The sequence below is a fragment of the Mastomys coucha genome, unplaced genomic scaffold (genome assembly GCF_008632895.1).
Source record: "Mastomys coucha isolate ucsf_1 unplaced genomic scaffold, UCSF_Mcou_1 pScaffold12, whole genome shotgun sequence".
Classification (NCBI taxonomy): Eukaryota; Metazoa; Chordata; class Mammalia; order Rodentia; family Muridae; genus Mastomys; species Mastomys coucha.
The window spans coordinates 96,176,758-96,184,596 of NW_022196894.1; positions in this window are offsets into that span (position 1 = coordinate 96,176,758).

Below are 7,839 nucleotides of genomic sequence, written 5' to 3' on the forward strand. Positions count from 1 at the left end.
GGAAACCGGACAGTTTGGATCCCAGCTGCAAAGCACTGACTGCCACAGTGCATAAGCCTTGAACTTTGTTTTAGCTGGAAAACACGAAGTTCAACGTCGGGGCTTGCTTATCAACTAGGAACCTGGGGTGGGTGGGGGTGCTGCTCTTGTATTCAAGTCCCCTCACCTCCCCGATGCTTATCCTACCCTTTAATTGCAAGAGTGCCAAAGCTGGGATTCTACCTTCCCCAAACTCAACCGTATACCTAAGTGGGTGATGCTTAGATATCTTAGATCTTGAAGTGAACTCTTCTCCATCTGGTCCATTTATTACTATGCCCAAACCAGTGAGGCTGGCAGAGGACTCTGAAGGGGACAGGGTAATTAATTGCCTTTGGCATTTCCCCTGGAAGAGCACAGTTAAGCCTTGCAGGCCCAGGGGACTAGAGCAAAGAACTCTGGATTTGGGGCTGTTCTACCTAGGATAAGGTCCCAAAGACTGTGGCTTCCATAGAGTGAGCATCTCCCTCAGTCCTCTGATGTGGGAGATAGCACCTGCTTCAGGACAGTCCTACATGCAGCCCTGAGATGATTCGGAAGCCAGCACAACCAGACAGCTGCTCAACAATGGCAGTTGTTTCCTGCCCCTGATGTGTATCTGGGCCAAGGGACTTATTTTCAAGTTCATGAACTTCAGGATCCCTAGAGCAATCACAACTCTGGGATGTCAGTTAATCTTGGAGGCCCAGGAGTGTGGCATTAAAGAATCCTGAAGCCTGCCCCTCCTCCCCTAGCTTCCTTCTTGCCAAAACTTGAGACTCACCAGTTGTCTTCAAGTGGTGTTTCTAAAAGAACACAGCCTGCTCTTGATAGGGATTCTGCCTGCCTTCATTCTAAAGACCTGGCTTGGGTGAGGCCTAGGGTGGGTCTAGCAGCCCCTGGGGCAAAAGGCTGAGAATACCCTCCTCGACTCCCCACTGCTTGTCAGGCCAATACTTTCTGTTTACAGAAACACTCCTCTCTCAGAAACTCCACCCCCTTTGGCCCCTGATCACCACCACTCCCATCAGTCTTTCCCACGCTCTTCTGGAGAACTTTCATTCATTCCCTGCCCCAGAGCTTTAACCCCAGGATGACGGCTTGACTGTCCCAGGAGGTAGCGTGAAGCTATAGCCATATTGGCAATGTCACGCCTCTGCCTCTCTATTTCCTCCACACACATGCTTCTGTGACTTTAAAGTCCTCATCGAAGGCTGGGAGGTGAAGCTCAGCCATGCATAAAATTCAGGGATGGAGCCCTAGATCTTCACAAACCAATCCCAGCACTTCGGAGGATCAGATGTTCATCCTCAGCTACATAGCAAGCAAGCGTGTGGCCATCCTAGGCTATTGGACAGTTCCCCAAAACAAAACATCCAGGAACTCCTCCAATTAGACTGACTCACCTCCTTGAAGCCACTGAAATTGGGGTTAGAGCCTCCCTGGAGTACCCTGAAGTCTTTGCTTTTTGCTAGTTCCTCAAAGGAGTCCTATTTGGGGTCCCCCTGATGCCCAGGAAGTACTGTCTGTGCTCCCCATACTCATTCTACCCAAGACACCCAATCCTGGCCATTTTTGTCTAGTGATTCCAGACCCAAAGCAGTTCCTGATGGTCTTATTTGTTAGGTAGTTAGAACCAAACAATTTCTAAGATGTTATGAGAAAAACAACCTGGCACTTCCTACAAATTTAAATCTCAAATTACCAGGTGACCCTACAATTCTACTTTTAGGTATATATCTTGTTTGAAAGGTCTAATAATTGTATGTATCTTGTTTTTAGGTGTGTATCTTATTTTTAGGCATAATACTTGTTTGAAAACAAGAATTCAAACTAAAATATGAGTATAATGTTCACAGAGGTATTACCCATAACAGCAGATAGTAACGACCCCCAAGCCCAAGAATGCATGGGTGGATAAACCAACCAGGACATCTCCACACTGTGGAATAACTGTGCAGCCACTAAAAGAAGTAAATTCTGGGCCTGGAGAAAGGCTAGGTAAATAAGCCATGACAACCTGAATTAGATTTTAGAACTCACAAAAAAAGCCCAGATGTGACCTGCATCTTTATCCCCAGTAACTGAGTGGCAGAGACAAGAGAATTATCCAAGTCACAGAAGCTCCTGGGCTAGCTGGGCTAAAGTACACAACACAGAAACAAGAAAAACCCTGCCTCAAAAGCAAAGAGGAAGGAGAGGACCAACTCCCAAAAGTAGTGCTATGACCTCCATATGTGCATGTACACACACACACACACACACACACACACACACACACACACATTAATTTTTAAAAAATTAAAGAGTAAAGTTCTGATGTGTGCCATATGAGTGACCCTTAAAAAACAAGGTAAGTGATGAGAGTCACATACCAAGAAGAAAAAAAAACAAACATGATTTATGTGATCCATTTACAGGACAAGTTCAGAGGAAATGAGCTCATAAGGACAGGAAGTTGGTCCCTGCCCAGGGCTGAAGGGTGACAGGACTGAGGTTTCTGTCAGCTAAATGACCATGTTTTAGAATCCCAGCACTTAGGAGGCAAAGGAAGACAGACTCTCTGAGTTTGAGGCCAGCCTGGTCTAGGGTTCCAGGACAGGCAGGGTATACAAGGAAATCATGCTGGAATAAAAGCCAAAAAATAAAAATGAAAAAAAGAGAGAGCATGCTGGTTGTTCATCTCTGTGAATGTATCATTTGTGTTGCTTTTTTTTAAATAGTTGATTTTGTATTATGTAAACTTTACCACTACTAAAAAAAAATTAAACCTAACTATTTAGTAGGGCATCCCAAAATTAATACATATACATTAAAGGAGGAGTCGTGTGCTGCTCAATGGGAGAGCACCTGTCTTGCTTGTGTTCAACTCTGGACTGCATCTCTAACCTTGCAGAGAAGAGAACAAAAATTTGACTTGGGCCCGTTATGGTGGTGCACACCTATGTCCTAGCCCTAGAAAAGTAGAGGCAGGAAGATCAGGAATTTAAGGACACCACCTCAGCTATGTGTGAGTTTAGGGCCAGCCCAGGCTACATGAGTCTTTGGAAAAAAAAAAAAACTTGATAATTAATATTTTTGGAATCCCAGCATTCTGAAGCAGAGGCAGGAGGATAACTGCCTGATCTCCATAGCAAGCTCTAGTCCATCCAGGACTTCCCAGTGAGAGAGCTGCAAACATGCTTTCTCCCAGCGTGGGAACCTCACTGGGCCCGCTCTTACCCCACATTAGTGTGCACTCATTCTATATCACAACAATCTCTGAAAACCCAACTATGCAAAGACATGACATCATCAAAAGGAATTCATGAATACCGCCCGGCATGGTGTGGCATGCCTGCAATCCTATATCCTAGTGCTCAGAAGATGGAAGAGGAAGATCAGACAGGGAAACCAGGCAAGACCCTCACCTTCAAGACCAAATAAATATACAAACAAACCCAAACCAAACAAGAAGTTATCTCAACCTACAGTTGAAGTGCCAAGTGCATATGTTTCTAACAGACTTAACTGGCTCCCTCCAGAATCTGAGCTATCCCACTGCCTTACTGAGTGCTCTGTGCTGCCCTTCCCACAAGCCTGGCTGTCCTCATTTGCCTGGATGACTGTTGACTGCCAATGCTTACATGTTTCCTTAAACACCAATTGCCTGCCTCAGTTTCTCCTTCCTCTCTCGTTTATTTGCTGTCACCTTTCCTTTCAAGTGACTTTGTAAATACCGGCCAATTACTTCCCAAAGACTCCCACCTCTGGAAGGCTTTCATGGACTTACAGACCCCACTCTCACTGGGGCAGCAGAGGGCAGGCCCTGAGACCCACCTCCACACATGTTACATGGATACTTAGGGTCCATTAGGGGAACTGAGCCTAGATTTTCCAGAGTAGGAACACAAACCATGGAGGCTGGAGCGTGGTTCCAAAGACAGACAGACAGACAGACAGATGACATGGGTCACATAGGACATCAGTGGAAGGATGGAGAAAGTCCTAGAAACCTCAATCCAGTGTGTATGATACCAAGATAGCTGAGGAAAAATTAAACAGGCCTTCAACATCAGCTACTGTTACTTTGAGAGAAGAAAGGGGAACAGGAAAGATTAAGGAGTGACAATAGCTAATGAGATTGATGTGCTACCTGCATGTGAGAGGAATGAAAGCGAGGCAATACAAGGGTATATGCAATGCCCCCCACACACGCACACATTTATAGGAGTACCCTAAAAGCCACTTTTCTTTCCAGGAAGCCACCCCTAGATACTGGAGAATGGGTTTGACTTTGTCATGAAAGGTGTTCTTAGTGGCCAAGAAAGGGCTGTAGTCCTATCTTCAGCTGGAAAAAGTCCAGCACAGGGTTTAAAACGCAGCCCAGTGGGCCAGCCAGTGTTGCATGCAGACTTCAGGCAAACTACAGGCAGGTCCACTGGGTCCAATCTTGACTGGTCCGGGGAACTTCGTTTCTTTTCACTAGTGTAGAGTTCTAAGGCCTGAACAGGTCAAATGCTCTCTGTGGACGGCTGACTTCACTCCTTGGAGCTGGCTGCCCAGGAGGTGACCATGTGCCTTTTTGGTAGCCCCCTTGTTGATTGGCAGGCCTTTTCTGTGATTCTAGGGAATAGGATGGCGGACCTGCTAAGGCCACAGAACAGAATCAAGCACACAGCAATGTACCTGTTTGTCCCTGGGTACAGAGACACTGTTCAATAGGTAACATGAATTTGCACCCTTGCTGTCCAGCAGGCTGTGGGTTGGATGTGCCTGGCTGTAGGCTGACTTCAGTGTTTAGAGCATGTTTAAGGTTGACAAGGCCAGGCTGGGGGGGGGTGGGGGAGGATGGGAGGGTATATTCAATACATTCACAACATGCTGATATTTTTCAGCTTCCTGTGATTTCAATGGGACGTTCAATGGGAGCATGTATGATTATATACATGTTACATGGACACATCACATATTGATCTTTTTTTTTTTTTTTAGAGATTCCCCAGTGAAGATGGGATCGTGAAGGTTTTGTTTTGCTTGAACCACAATCTCTAGAGTTAGAACTCTTTATTCCCCAGACTTACTAGATTCACTTGTATCTGGGGTTGGAGGCTGGTTTTTGTGTAGCCCAGGCTAGCTCCTAACACTCTGTACCAAGGGATGATCTTGAAGTTCTGATCTTGCCTACATCTCCTCAGAGCTCATTTTATAGGGAGCCACTACTTCCCCGGAACAGTGAACTTCTTTGCAGCCTGTTTTGTAGTTGATTTTTCCTTTGAATTGGAATCCATTTCTAAGCCCCCAGCAAGGAACCCATGGCGCAGCTGCTGCTACAGTCCACAATGCCGAAGCTAACACCCTCAGCTCCTCTAGACCATCTGTCAGAAAGCTGCCAAAAAGTAAGCTGTCGGCAGTCTTCCGAGGCTGACCACCGTGGTCAGCGTCATCAGAACCTGTGAGCAAAGTGGCAGTCGCCTCGCGGAAGCAAATGTAGTTGTACCTCCCCCAACCTGCTGCAGTTCCAGTGAGGCGGTCCCTGCCTGCCCCAGCGTGAGTCACCCTGCTGAGTCCTGAGCACAGGAGCTCTGCCAGCGGGGTCCTTCCTATCAATGCTCAGATCACACACCGGCAGCCAAGACTTTTCTCCTTAAGCCCTCTGTTTGGAAAAGAATGCTCTCAGGGTTCTGTTTCTCACACACGCCCGGTATAGCTCTGCCAAAGTCTCCAGGCCGTCCCCACCTGCCACCTGCGGGCTGTTGTGGGAACTGCAACCTGGCCGCTTGGCCCTCTACACCTAAGGAACCTACCTACTAAACGCCAGCTAGAGTCCTCAGTCACAAAAGCTCCCAGGCTCCTGCAGACACAGATGGAGGTGGCCTGGCCACTACCTCTAGACCTCTCTTCTGTGCCTCAGTTACAGTGCCGACACTCTATTTGGCTTATTGAACAAATGATGTACAATTACAACGGAAAACTGACTTTTTGTTAGTGCTAACATCTCTGTAACCTCTGGGTTGGTTTAGGTCCATTAGTTTTCCTCCTTGTTTGGGGTCTTGCCTAGTCTCTCATATGTGTGGTAATCTCTGGTTGAAATCCAGGCATCTTGGCTTTGATCTCTTGGGTCCTGTGTATTTCCTATCGGCTCTCAAGTCCTTAAAAATACCTTATCTCTCCAGTCTGTCTCCTCCAGCACCTAGCTTCTCCCATGTGCCCATCTGTGCCCAAGAAACCCTCTTCTCATAAGGATTTAGTCCCTGAAAGGCCCACATTAATCTAGTATGTCACAGTAATGGTGTCGATGTCCCATCCAAACGTATGTAGAATTTTTTTTTTTTTTTTTTTTTTTTTGCTTGGCAGTGGTGTTGAGGAGCAGGGCCTTTAAAGAGATGATCAGGTCAGGAGGGCTCTGCGCTTGGCAACAGATGAATGTCATTACAGTTGTGTGGATTTCTTTTATACCATGATCTCACTCCATCTTGTGATGCTGGGTGCTTTGGAACACCCAGATGCCCTAGGCAGAAGTGGCCCTCCCATTCTGGATTATGATCCCAATAAATTTATTTTTGTTTATTTGTTTTTAAATTTTAATTTTGATCTCTGTGTGTGTGTTTGTGTGTGTGTGTGTGTGTGTGTGTGTGTGTGTGTGTGTACATGCACGCCAGAGCGCCTGTGTGGAGGTTAGAAGACAGCTTTCAGGAGTCAGTCTCTAACTCGGGCTATCTGGCTTACAAAGCACATGCTTTCGCCCACTGAGCCCCTTTGCCAGACTAACTCCTGCAGTTTATACTCAGTCTATGGTATTGTATGGCCCCCAGAAAGTGGACCAAGCCAAACAGGATCCTGGCTAACTACAGCCTCAGCACCCAGCTCGCCCTCTCCACGCTCAGAGGGATAGGGCTGGGTGAACATCTCTAGGGGAACACAGCACCCAGCTCGCCCTCTCCACGCTCAGACAGCTAACACAGCCTCAGCACCCAGCTCGCCCTCTCCAAGGTGCTTTGTTGGTAGTTCGGTAGGCTTCCCATCAGTGTGTAGCTTAGAAAGATGGTCCAGATGTCTACTTTGATGCTGAATTCTCACCATACTCATAGACTTGCTCTTATGTGGAAATCCAAGAAATAGGAGATCTTTATGTCTGAAAAAGTCCTGTCTCAATAATCTCTCGACTTTCCTAAAAAAAAAAAAAATACAATTATGTATCTGTTGGCACAGCTTTTGTCTCTATTTATGATCTTTCCAATTAATTTTTTACTAGAGTGTGTATGCGTATACATGTGTTTGATGTGTATATAGGGGTGTTTTTCATGCCACAACATGTGGAAGTCAGAGGCAACTTTAGCAAGTCGATTCTCTCCTTCTACCATGTTTTTGAGGCAGGGTCTTTTTGTTGTTGTTGTTTCTGCTGCTGTACTATGTGCCCTTCAAGCTTCTGGAAGATCCTCCTGTCTTCATTGTTTGAGCTTTTACATACATACACACACACACACTCACTCACACACACACACAAACACACACATACACACACACACTCACACAAACACTCATACACATACACACTCACATACACATATGTATATATCCCATATATTATAATATATCATATTTATTATATATGTACATACTTATTAAATATCTATTTAATTATGTTTACTTGGGGGGTGCCTGAGAATACAGATGCCTTTGGAGACCAAAGACATTGGATTTCCCCGGAGCTAGGGTTACAGGGGTTGTGGACCACCTAATTTCAGTGCTGGGAACTAAACTCATTCTGTTGAGTGTATGCTATATCTGGTTACTTAGCTCTTTCCCACTTTTTTTTTTTTTTTTTTTTTTTTTTTTTTT